Source organism: Sparus aurata, chromosome 5, assembly GCF_900880675.1.
Source record: "Sparus aurata chromosome 5, fSpaAur1.1, whole genome shotgun sequence".
NCBI lineage: Eukaryota > Metazoa > Chordata > Actinopteri > Spariformes > Sparidae > Sparus > Sparus aurata.
This window is the reverse complement of record NC_044191.1, coordinates 22,114,392-22,128,813: the sequence shown is the minus strand read 5'-3', so window position 1 is coordinate 22,128,813 and position 14,422 is coordinate 22,114,392.

The following is a 14,422-nucleotide window of genomic DNA, read 5'->3' as shown; positions in this document are numbered from 1 at the left end:
GTATCTTGTAATAGGGTGAATGGTCTCTCTTTGTCAGCCTCTGATGGAAATGCAGCCAGCTATACAGTAAGACTTAGAGTAGGTTATAACCAACCGATATTGTATGAGAGACCATCATGTGCTAAAACCCCTTTTAATGCTCAACCGACCACTGAACAGTGGTCAGTTTGCTTAAAGACTCTCATCATGGATTCTGGTGAGAGCTTAGGATTCCTGATTGTGCGACTTGGTCCGTGCATGTGTGTCCACCACCTACTCTATGCCCTCCGCCTGTGTGTCTGTGACAGCGGCTCCGCGGTAAGACGTATGTTTCCTCCCAGCTGACTGTCCACTCCTGCTGGCGTAAATCGTCTGTGTCACTCACCAGCAATCCTCTATGCAGAGCCTCATTAGTCTAACCACACAAGAGCTCCCTCTCCCATGCAACCAGGCATCTCAGTTATCTGCGGTGCACAACTCCCAGCAGATGCCTCTGGTTTTGCCCCCACATCGACAAATTTACACACTCCGAACTCAGGCACTTAAGCGAGCTGTTTCAGACACATAGTGCTATGTAGAGTAATCCACAAATGTGCAATACACTCCGGATGTGCCTGTGGGGACGAGAGCTAAACTAACATATGAACATAGATGTGAGACCACTGAGGTGCAGCCGCATACCCAACCTTACTTTGGACTTCCGGATAAGAACCACTGTGAAAAGCGCTCTCAAGCCAAGTCCAATACAGGATGGCCTCACCTAATGCACATGTAATTGGACCCATTAGAGGGCCATAAACACAAGCTGGCATGTGGAAAAAGAGTTCAGTGGAGTTATTGTTTGTGGAACTCAAAGGAAGAGGCATCCTTTACGAGTCAATCAGCTGTCTGGCCCTCCAGATCATGTTATCTAGCTTCAAGTCAAACATCTGCAGTACTGGGCCCTAATCTCAGTGCAAAGGGGTCGTAGGTCTGTTTGTTTTCGTTTCACATACACTCACAGACTTAATGCTGTTAGTGGACGGGGAAAGAGCAAAGTGCGTGCGAGCCGATGAGCCTTGGAATCTGCCCAGAAAGCTTGAGAGGTTAAATTCCGGGCTTTTCGATTGTTATTTAGTTCCATCAAGTTCTTTCATCAACTAGATAATTGCTGAGGCCAAAGACAACGTTTGGAAGTGATTTGCTGCATGGTTTTGGTCATGAAGCTGAAAATAATATAGCTGAGAGAGCCAAGACAGACCTTCTGCTATGAGACTCATCTCGGGGACTGGTGGGCACAGGAAGGGAAAGGACACCCAAAATGTACACAAGAAAAAAGTGTGTTGGCGCGCCTCTTCTGCAGCCTCAAGAAATCTGCTCCCAAGACGGGCTGCGGATGGAGGTCTGAGTGTAATCTAAGCAAAAATCAACACCTTAATTGATATTTGGGTGTCATATTTGCGGCTGTGAGGATCACATCTGAGCGTCTGTGTGTGTATGTGTCAAAATGTGGCCACATTTGGAGTCATTAGTTTGGATTTGTGAGTGTATGCCTGCCTGCCTGCCTGCCTGCCTGCCTGCCTGCCTGCCTGCTTGTGTGTACTTCCTACACCTGCCTTCAGCCATGCAGCAAAGCTTGGGGAAACTCCCATCTCACCAGCTCTGCTATTCCCCGAAGCCTTCGCTCGGTACAACAGACAATATGAGGAAGAGACGTGACTCAGCCCTCCCGTTTTCCCATCCTTCCTTCCTTCCTTCGCTCTCTCTCTCTCTCCCTCTGTATACCAGTCATCTGTTTGTGTGCCTGGTTTTCCAGCCCTGACTGGCTGACTTGAGAGTCACAGTGGCACCGTTGCCCCCAGGCCAAAACAAGGCTTGATGAGTGAAGACACACTTTTCTCCCCCTTTCCCCTCCCAGATGGGTACCACCTCCCCGTGTGTGGTCATATCCTTGTCTACCTATCACTGGAGATACTGATTGTGTGTCCGCAGAGGATTGTTTATACAGGTAAATCATGCAGAGATACCTTTGCAACCTGCATCAGATTCTTCTTGAGCCTGGGGACACACCTGAGATTTCTGTCTCATTTGATGGATGCTTGAAGTCTCAGATACTCTTGCACTGTGAAAAAAAAAGAAGCAGGGGTTGTTTTTTTGTTAACATATTATAATTTATACTCGTTGTTATGCACACTTTTCTTCAGCCTGCTTCATCTATAGTACTTAGTGATTTTTCGCATTTCCCAAGATGCTGTAAAACAGACCTGCGCGATTCTTCATGGTGTCTCCAGTCCCGGACTTGAGACCTTGAGCTTAAATCAGATTTAAGTCGCAGACATGACTTGATTGACTTAGTTTCGACTGCTTTGACAGTTGACCTCCTTGGCACTTGGCTCTGTTAAGACTTACACGTTTAATTTGATACATATCTGGAAATGTCTGGAATAGTTGAATACAAATATGACATGGCATTTTACTCTTCTGCATGGCGGTAACACAGACATGCACACGCAGCTTGGCTGGTCTTTTTTTTTTCAGATAACATTACGATAGACCAACTGCAAACAGAGAGATTCCAGGTCTTAGAATGGGTGTTGATGTAGTGTGGTATGTGTGTTGTGGTATGTGCATTTTCATTGAAATTAGCTATAAGCTCTCTGTGCAGCACATCAGTGGCATTCTGTGTATTGCAAGTATGTTAAACTGCATCGACCTTATTCAATAAAATTATACATATTATACATGAGGAATACATTGTAAATGTCTACATACACAACTCGATTTAGCATAGAGTATGGGTTCTACACTAGGTACACTTCTCCACATAAGAGCTTTGCAACCTTGTGTTCAATATTATAATTCAAACAGTCAAATCTGCGGGCCCCTGTCAGTATTTTTTGAGTGGAGGAAACGCTGCTTCTATTTCTAACTGTGTTCTGCCAGGAGGTAGGAGTAGGGTTTAAGAAAAGGACAAGAAAAAAAAAAGAAAATAAAGTGGAAAAGAATGGAGAATCAGTTGAAATATCTCTGGCAGGGGGAATCACTAAGATGTCAAAGCCATGCAAAACACGTGTTGTATGACAGAGCCACAATTAAACATATGAGGTTGCGGTGATGCGAGAGATCTAACATCCACAGCGCTTATAATGTAAAACATGGAGGAGGGGCTTGAAAAGAAAGCCATTACATGTCAATGGACTATGTAATGTCAGGCTAGTTAATTGGCCTTTGAGGACAGAGCATGGACAGTTTAATTGTTTAATGGTTGGTCAATGAGGCCTCGAACACGTTCGTATCTCACAGAGGACAATTCAGTCTATTACGCCACGACATGAGTGGCGAGATTGTTATCATGCCGGAGCTGCTGGTCACATAAAACATTCTCTGTCTCTGCGTGCTGCAAAGGGCCTCATGCAGCATGCCGCTCTTCACCGCTAATTCTCTCCATTAAGAGCCTCCAGCACATTGCTGCTCTTTGTACACAAATCCCCTTTAATTATGGGATTTATACACCATCAGAGTGCGAACATGAATAAATAAACCATAGCGCAGCAGAGGCAAACACAGTCGGTTAATGCTTCCGTGGAGCATGAGATTTTCGCAAGGTCACCGCGGATAAGGTGCGCGGTTTATGACATGCATCTCAAGTAGTGCAAAATATTTCCTCCTAAGAGGTAGTTATGAGTGTCGAGCACCCTTCGCTGGGAAAACAGACGGCGTAGACTCAAACCTACATATACTGTATGTGATTCAGTCAAGGCTGAGAGATCTGAGTGGTGGTGACGCATCACCTAATGAATAACATAAATCGGTCTCATTGTTATGTCCTATAACAGCAGCTTGATGTAATCAGACGATGAAGGACACTGGCTGTACTGTACCGTCTGTGAGCCACATAACTTGCCTCCCTGCCCATTGTGCCACTGGGGGAGACTATTTAAGATTCGAGCAGTGTGTTAGACAGAGAATAGGAAAAGCCTTTTTGTGTCCATGAATACCCAGGCAATCAAGGCATCAATTATTCAAGCCGCATGCAGAGAGAAAACCATTGCACGCTGTCCATCGGCGCTTCGTCCCAAGACTCCTAGTGTTGTTCAGACAGCAGTGGAACAATACAAATGCAACAGAGCTGTTTGAAACAAGGCGATGCAGGAGGACTGCTGCAAAATTAGAGATAGGACGGCCCGAAACATGTTAATGAGCTAATCAATTATAGCTAGGTTTAATCACAGCGTGTAAACAAGTGGGCATTGAATAGACATGTTGAGGAAATTAATGTTATGTCAAGCTCATATGTAAAGAGCCTGTTACACTATGAAAAGCTACAGAGTTATGAGTGTAAATATGGTAGTTCAATTATATTGCCTCATTTTTCTCAACAAATATAAAAAAGATAGCGTCGGGTATGAAATAAACATTTCAACTATGCGTTTCTTGAACATTATGCTGTTTTTTGATGTGTAGACACTAACTAGAGAGCTACTTTTGGACTTATGCTTTGAAAGCTGTAAACCGACGCCTCACTCATGTTACGTTGTTAACATTAAGTGACAACGTGGCAGCAGATAGTAGAACTGAACATCTTGTTCTTGTCCCTCCCCAGAGGAGAGCGACAATTACTGGTGTGCCAATTTGTTATGTGAAGCTTTCATACAACGGTGAGTTTATATCCTGTAAATGCAGGACCAAGATAGGGAAATCAATACAGTGTCAATATACAAATGAATGCCGTTACCTGTACTTTGTTATTAAAGTCAGCCTGAATATAAATCTGCTACGAGTCCAGCCAGAACATGGAGGTTTATTGTGTTTCCTAAATCCTATTTTATGGGTTTAGGGTGATGTAATTTTTTGTCATCTGCTCGTGTCAGTAAAGACCCAGTTGGACAAAGTGCAGACATCAATGTAGCACCCAAAATTGATGACAGAAGGGATTTCACATGCAGCCTGCTCAAATCAACAGGTGCAAACCATTGATGTTAATTTTATATATTTAACAGCACATAAAAGAGAACATTAAAAGGTGCTCTACACAACACTTGTTTCAATTTACATGTACTGATTACTTTTTTTACTGGCTGTGAGCTGATTGTAAAGTGACATAAAAATGAGACTGTCTCTCTGTTGCGTATAGAAGCCTGTGGAAGATTTGTTCAAGTTGTTTGATTCTGCTAGACTGTTGATTTCTTTGTGAAGGTCGGAACCAGAGTCTTGCACGATTTCGGGCACCCAACACAAACGGATCATGTCTGACGCCTGGAGAGCGTGGGTCAGGTTTTTTGCGATTGCCATTTTCAAGGTGTCACGAAAAAAATAAAAAATAAAAAATCATGATTAATGATACATCAATAAAAATATGCCTGCATTTCAAAATGATAAGCATTTATATTTCATATGAGCTTATTCATGCATGCTCACACCCTCCCAGAACTCCCACTCCCCTTTCTAGCTAACTTTCATTTTAAAAATTACGATTTGGAAACACATTTTAAAAAAAAAAATAAAGTCATCCTATGCAATGCCACACAAATAAGAAAAAAAATGTGACTATGACAAATCAGTAACTAGGCAGTAAACTCCAGAGTTTGTGTAAATGCAGCCAAAGGACGGGCATTTTCATGTCCGCTGTTTACCTTGCTGCTATGTGTGTGTGTGTAGCCCCACCTCGCCGTCAGTCAAAGAGACACACAGATCAAGAGCATTAGACTGAACTAAATTAGGATTATCTGAAAAAAATAAATGGTTTGCTGATGTTTTTTAAACATTGATTAATATTAACGGTCCTGCATATTTTAGAGAAAATTGTACAGCATATTAGTATAATAATAAATGTACTATTGCACTTGATTCTGTACCAACTGAACTGTGTGATGTTTACTTCCTGAGCATCATCTTCTCTCACACAGGGAATATCGACAGAGTTCAAGAGAACATAATGTTCATCAGGATCAATAATCTACATGCATTCTTTTTTTACTTCTATTTCTTCAACTTTATAAAATATGTTTTTTTACAGTATATGCAGCTGGGGAGTTGAATCGTGAGGGAATTTCCTGATCCGTATGTCTCCTCTTCTGTTCTCTGTCTGGTTGTTCATATTAATCAGCAGAAGGGAAAGTCTGGTGTCGCAGCACACTGCAGAAGAACTGAGCACTGAACACTGAGCAAGAATGGAAATTTTGGATCAGTTCCCAGAGGATACAAAGTGAATCTAACAAACACACAGGGCCACTGTGTTCTCACGGAAAGGGGCACACAAACAAAAACAGATAGGTGACAGACAGGTGTGGTTTTATGCAAACTACAAGTGAGAGGGGAGTATGAAAACCGTGTGCACACACACACACACACACACACACACACACAAACACATATCACACCGGTGATACTTAGAAAATAACCAAACTTTGTGATCTTTCCAATTGTAAAGTGTATCAGAACAGCAGTGGACATTGTGAACACAAAGATCCCATCATACATTCCAGTTTGTTTGGCTCCAGCCACTATAGTTTACTCAGAAACAACTGATAAATGTTTCATTGCCACATACTCGCCACATTGTGTAACCTTCAAACCAGAAGTACCTCTCAGAGCTGCACACGAAGGGTGACCTCCCAGCATGCTGCCCAAATAGTCCCTGTATTCCACTCGGCTGTACAGACTGTACTGTATCTGAACAAGCCAATTATTTATTTACAACGCTGCCTTTCTGTCACACTTTTTGGTGCTGCCTTCAGGAGACAAACAGCATGCTACACAGATCTCCAGGGATACGCACTCAGGCTCTACCCCCACCTCTTTCCGTGTGACATTAGGCTGCAAAAATGTCAACATGATTTCATACCCACGCCTTAAGGTTAATTCTCCTTTAACTGCCTGACGTCACATTTGGAATCCTCGCTGCCATGCGACAACTTTTCATATTTACAGCAAAGCTGAACCATAAAATTGAGCTATAAATGTCTAAAAGATTATTTGAATTGTACAGTCATTTATAGTACTCTGTGTCTCCACCTGGGGCCAAATAACCTGCCAGCTGGGAGTTCATTTGGCAAGCTGGCAAGATGATTAATGCCAACAGAGAGCACATTTCTAATACTCCAGATAGTTGCTGTAGATTGTGACATGTGATAAGTTGCTTTTTCTTGTGAGAAACACTTAAATAACTCAAAAGTTAACAAATCTGATGAGCACTATTTTGTTATGTAGTATTCAGTGATCCTGGTGATAAACAGCTATGCTTCTTTTACAGTGTTTGCGAGTTTAGTATTTTCGTAATGGAATTTCTGTCATATTGTTTACACATTCAGTGTTTACAGTGATGGTTAGTTGAAATTCTTTTTACAGCTATTCAGCTAGATGGCGCTGTCCAGGTGGCTGGTAGCTCATGGTGGTGAGAAAACAGAGCAGGGGAGAGGAGAGAGAGCAGGGAGTAAGGCATGGCAAGGTAAGTTTATTTATATAGCATAATTCTTACACATGGCAATTCAAAGTGCTTTGAAGAGACATGGAAATGCATTAAAATGAGACCATAAAACATTAAGAAAATAATAAAGTTGCGAAGACATTTTGGTAGTTGACTGTTCCGAGCTGGAGCCATGGCAACATTGTAACTGCCTGAGCCGGAGCAAAAGCCAATACATTTATGGTTGGTCATGTCAAATCGATATCTATAAAACATTGAAACAACACAAGTTAAAGAAGGTGCCTTAAAAAACAAAGGCAAGAGCCATGTTATACACAGTGATGGGAATAACAGCGTTAGAATAAACAACATTACTAACGGTGTTACTTGTTTCATTAACTGGTAATCTAACTAATTACTATTTCCACCACTACAATGCCGTTACAGTTACCGACTATTAAATGCTGCGCTTTATAAACTGAAGCTACTCATTGAAGCTGTTGTCATCCGGAGCTGCAAAGTTGTTGTTTTTTTTCTCCTTGGTGAGGGAGGAGGAAGGGGCGAGACAACCGCATAGGTGCTGATGATCTGGCTAAGGTAGCGTAAGAGTTCGTAAGCCAATCAGAGGCAGTGTTCAGTTTACACACAAACCACACAGGCACACAGCAGCCTTGTAGAGATGGGATTTATGGCTCTTAGAGGGGAGCCGGATCTTGGTGAGCCGTTCCTTTCAAAGAGCCGTACAAAAAACTGGCTCATTTGACTGATTTTTATATTTATTAAGTTTTAAGAAGCCAGCCTGGTGGTAACTCATTTTATCTTGGAAATAATCACTGGGAGGTATGATGAGGTGAGATTTGGAACAAAATAATACGAAATTAGATATCCCACCAATATCTGAGTTTGTATTATTCTGAAATATTGATTATAACCTCATTTGACATGTGTGGACTAGATTTTAAAGTCTGATCTGGATTCATTGTAAATATTCCACAAGGTTGCGCCATATCACTCTGCTTTGACAGTGACATCACTATTTTGGATTTACCCTTTGTACAAATTGTTTGTATGTGTGTAAAGCTACCATGACTTGTTATTCATGCAACACTGTGACCTTAACACTTACAAATAAACATTTAAAAACAAAGCAGGCTACAATGAATTTCCATGCAAAACAGCTTTAAGTGCATTCCCACACAATGTTACACTACTGTATTAAAGGCTTTTCATAAGATTAAACATTTCACACAAGAATATTTTGATAGAAAAACAAAACACATTTTCCCAAAAAATATTTCAAGTATTAGAAAAATATATAAAACTAGAACAAATAAGAGGAAAATATTTACATACAGCCCACTATTTCTACTAATATAAAATCTGCATATACTGGTGGACTGTCCTGAGGTGCATTTTGCTGCTTTGTAAAAAAAAAGTTAAACCCTGAGGAGGACTCCTGAACTGTCCTTGGGTGAATAGCAGCCTATACCTGAGCATCAGTGCAAATTCTATACAGTTATTATTTTTGTTCGAAAAACTTAGAAATCAACTTGCAACACAAGTTACAAAAAATATTTCAAGTATTAGAAAAATAGATAAAACTAGAATAAATAAGAGGAAAATATGAACATAAATCCCACTATTACTACTAATATAAACCCTGCAATGGACTCTCCGAGGCAGGGGCAGTCACGTGTTTCTGTTTTTTTTTTTGTTTTTTTTGTTTTTTACGCAAAGGCAGCGTGCACAACTCAGGTGGCATCATGCAACATTTGCATATCTAATAAGCACTGTGCAGCTGGGCTGCGCTCCTCCCCATGTAACTTCTCTGTCTCACTCAGGGGAGGAGCAAAGGAGGAGCACACAGTGATATATATATATAAAAAAAAAAGAAAGAACGGTTCCCAGCTGCGACTCGGTTCCCATTGTTCATGTTAATGAGCCGTTCAATAGAATCGGTTCATTCGTGACGTCACAACACTACAGCCTCGCACACACGAACTAGCAGAGGTAAGCTGCAGCAATGGTGAGTCCGGAGGGAAAGTTGGCGTTTTCAAAGTGGAAGTACAGACACTACTTAAATCTCTTTGAGGTAAAAGGCAAGAACGTACATGTGAAGTGTACATCATGTCCAAGAGCGAAGTGTTTGTCCACGTGAGTTGTAAGCAACTCTAATCTAATGAAGCATCTCTCAACTGCACACGCTTCTACAACACTAGTGGCCAAAAACACCGTTGTTGACACTGTTGATGACAGCAGGCCAGGTGTGGCTAATGTGAGCTCCACTAACAATGATCAGTTACTTTTTGGGAGAAGTAACTAGCAACTATAACTAATCACTTTTTAAAAGTAACGTGCCCAACACTGGTTATAAACAAGGTGCGGTTTGTGAAAAAACATAATGGGTCACAGTGGGTGCTATGACCTGTTTGGTTATTTCATAAAGCTATTAAAGTTACAGAATAATCATGAACTTTAACACATTTTTTACTGATGAAACTTTAATACAAAACAATTTTAGAACTCCTGACCATGTTACTGTTGTGCCGCTAATGACGGTAAAGCTCACCCGCGAGTGCACTACTGCTTAATTGTGTAGAATCACTAATTGATTGCATCTTAATAATGTATTTAATGGAAAAAACTCTATATTTAATCAAGACTATTCAAAATGAATGGCATTTTGTTCTGTGTTAGATTGTCCACGGTTTACTTTTAGAAATACAGGTTTATCTCCACAAATCATCATAATTTCTTCTGCCAGTTTATTGAAATATAATATATTTACCTCAAATATCTGTACTTATCTGTCCTCTTTACTATAAATTAGCAAATATAACAACAAATGTACATTTGACTTCTATTTGGAAACTATCGGGAAGATGTATTGCTAAGTGTACAAAAGAGAATCGTTAAGTCTCTGGGGGCTGGACTCCATCGTGATGAAGTAATCTTTGGGGAGGTGATGAAGCTGTGCAACTCTACAGTGGAGTATAGACACTTGGAGTGGTGATGGAGTAGAAAAGATCCTAGAGATCTGACGATGGGGGGGAGTTGATTCTAGTGAGTAGAACCTATTATTATGACAGCTGACAGCAGACAGGAGAGCGGTTTGGAGGCAGAATCTGGTTAGTTAAATGGAGAGAAAGTACCTGAAGAAAAGCCGTGAGGTGAATAGAGGGAGCACGGAGAGAGGTAAATGCACCGACGGTCCTCCTGATTGAACTTACACTGAGCTTCATATTTGCTATGACTTATAAATTGGCTCTGTAATGGGCCTTATAAGGCATGGATGATGTGTCATTGTGACATTTGAAGTGGTACACATGCTGAATGGAAAGTGTTGCCTTTGTTCAGTCAGTGTGTTGCCTCTCTGCATCCTCATCCCTCATATACAGTGTGAATGACATTTTTGGCAGTGTGCCCCAGTAAGTAAAAAAAAAAAAAAGGCCCATGTAATTTTCTCTTTTACATTTATCTCCGCTGCTGTGACGCAGTAAGCTGATGCTCTAACCTGATATCTCAGGTCAGCTCAATATATATCCAACATGCAAACAAACCTACAGAAATAAACATCCACAGGAGTCCACAACTATGTGAATAGACCGAAGAGAGTTTTCGGGTGTGGCCTAAAATCACTTTGCACACTGCAAACATCCATCACAAAGATGCAGACAACCAATGCAATTAGTGATTACTAGTGATTATGATTACTATAGGCTTTGAATAGAAATAATGTATTTTTTACTTTCAGTAGGTTTCTTCAGGTTTGTATAAAGTCATATATTCCTCAATGATATATAATATATCATAATGAGCTCAATAGAGAGTGAATGCAGAGATGGAGCGGCATCAGCAAGAGCAAACAAGTCAAAACATCTTTTTCTGGTTGTTTCACAGTGGTTACGCTCTTAAGAACATGATAACCGCGCCCACAATGCTGCACAACTCACTACTCCAAATTTTGTGAATGTCCTGCCTGCTTTGCCTCTTTGCCCTGTGTGTGTGTAGCACTACCTCGCCCTCAGTCAAACAGACACACGGATCGAGAGCAGATGAGAGAGACGGAGACAATCAGTCTCAGTCTCACATCCTAAGTGCTGTTATCGCCTGGTGTCTACACATCACTGACCAAAGGGTGATATCCAGAAATGTCCTCAACTAAATACTCGAAAATACAGAAAGAAAATATAAGCCAAGACAGGATCTCTTCAGAAACAGACACCACCAGTTGGTCAAAAAAGAATGAGTAAGAGTGTTTATTACTTTATAAGTCTATCCATTACCTTTTTAGGAATATTATTATTTTTTAACATTTTACAATATGAAATTATTTTGTTTAGAGCTATGTCTTAATGGCTATTATTTTTGCTTGAGGTACGCTTCCTTTTGGTTACTATGAACATACAAATGTCTTTCTTAATGTTTTATTGTATAAAACTCTTTAAAACATGTGAATGGCTTTTCCCGAGCCTGACATAGTACTATATTCGTGCCTATGTAATGCCCCTTCACTTACATTTTTTCGTACTCCATTTCAACAGCCGGACTAAGCTATTACAAGTCTGAGGACTCTCAAATTACATTATATATTATATTCTCCTCCATTTCACAGCAGTGTGCCGTGATGAACTTTTCCCAGGTGTAATAATCTGTCTTGATTAAAACAGCGGCGCTTGCAAAAGGTGGGGGCTCCGCCACGCATTGCTCTCACTTTGACGTGCTGCACCACTTCACTCTGATGAACAAGATGGAGTCTGGAGAAGCAAATTGGTTTCAAAATCGATTTTTTTTAACTGCCAGACTCTCAGAAAAAAAAAAAAAAACGCCTGACAAATATCACTGAACCCATTAAAGTACACATCTGTTTCATTAGGGCGCCTCAAATCCATCCATCTTATCTGTCAATCTTATCTCTCAGTACCTCCGCGCACCTCATCAGATGTCTTCATGCGTGTGTGACCGTGGAGATTAATTGAGGCAATTTTGCTTCATTTCTTGGGGAAGAGAAAAACTTCATGCTCCGGATTTCTAATTTAATCTCAGTTTTATTACATCTTAAAGTCACATTTGCTGCACAAATCATATTCAATTATGATCGGGTGAAATAGGAAATAAAATTGTGGCGATGGTGCATACTGTGCAGCTATATGCATCCACAGTGAAAGAATGACTGAATGGATGAATCAGTGTTATGCTGCTCAGATTAAGTCTGAAAAGTGATAATGCTTCATCCATAAAATAGCACAGCGATGCAGGCTATCATGAAAAAGATGTAAAGTAACTACCTTCATAGTGACAAAAGCACTATTTATTCTTTCTAGAGTATAATAAAGACTGATGTACACTGAGGGCAGATTCTAAACATGAACACAAAGTAGTCATTTCTCTCTGCTGACAGGACTATTAGGTACAAAGCCACCTCATACGTCTTTAAACATTTGTTTAAAATTGGATTTTCTCGGTCCAGAAGCTTACAAGAACAACATGTAAAGAGATTATTATCTGGGGATTGTTTCCTTGTCTTTGTTAAGCCGGCTGACAGAGATGTCTGGGGTTGACTGTGACGGCTGTCAGTCTCAGGAAGCCAGGTTTTTGTTTTCTGGCTGCAGGTTTTTACTCATCCCTGCCTTATTTAATCGGCCCATTAAATCAGCTGTGCTAACAAAAAACAGATTCCCACTCAAAGCAGGTGCCTGCAATATTAATTGCTTGACTCCGAAGAGTAGTGAACAGCTGCACTGAGCCATTTCGTGGTAGTCAGGAAACATTATTCAGTTCCCATAAACAGATTTTTTTTTTTGCAGCTGATCAGAGCAATTTCACCGTAGTATTTCATGTCTGAAGTTTAGTGTCCTGCCACTACTGCACAATCCTAAGAATACTGTTTGTACAATAAAATCACTTCCTTTGTTGAATAAAAAAACGACAGACTATATTTTGCCTGAGCAAAGGTTTGAAGTGAGAGCACCTGCTTAAAGTGCATCAAATGGATTTTTGTCAGTTTAAAGGTAAGGTGACAGTGTTAGAGAGCTACACACTTTGGTCTCGTTTTATTATGACATCATCCTTCCAAGTATGCTCAGTTTGATGAAGGTCACACAAGTTGAACCAATTTAGAATTTTCTGATGTTAGAAAAAGTTTTTGCAGTGCAAAAAGAGCTTAGAGTTTCCCTTTGTTCACTTGAGGCTACTTTCATTGCAGGTTAGCTGATGTATACATCATCCTATTGGCCAGTGAATCTGAATAGCACTACTAGTGCCACTGATGGAGTAACATGCATACGCAGCGAAATAGCAGTCTAACAGCTAATCAATGTTGGACTAAATTTTCTTGCCAATGTAATGTTTAACAATTTCAATAAAAGATGAAGCTCTTTTTCTATACATGTACACATCCAGTATAATCATCCAGGTAACCAGACCACTCTGGCGATAACCCTGATTGATCGCTGACAGTTTCATGGGGTGACATTTTGTGTATGCGATCACAGCAAAATGGTGCTCAAACTTTGTAGTTTGAGTGGGGTGACTGAAATGAAAATCTACCTCGAACACAGTCACTCTTTTTAAAAATCAATTTCTATGCAAGAGATGTCAGTTTGTAATTGTCCCCTTCCTGCACAACAACCTAATGGAGATGTGGCTGCCTGGATTGCTGATGCTCTTGCACCTACTCAGACACCCTGCTGCCATTTTTGTTTTCAAACAGCGTTTGTAACTGTGGACGTGTAAAAGGAGAAAATAGGTGGTGAAGAAATGGCACTGAGTGCAGTAAAAATACAGAGGGTGAGTGTATCCAAAGTGCCTTTCTCCTCTCTTGCATTTGTTTTGCAAGCAACAGTGAAGTGCTGGCAGATTATAACAACCGGTGTCATTGTCGGGATTTTGTTTTATAAAACCTGCCAGTCCTCAATCTGCTGTGTATTGAGCTTCACGATTCTCTGGAAAAAAAAATATTTTAGCTGACTGTCAGCAGAAGTTTACTTTTATGGAATCAGCTGTATATTGTTCTTTCATGCTGTTTAACTTCACTTCCCAGTGAAACTCAAGGAGCCA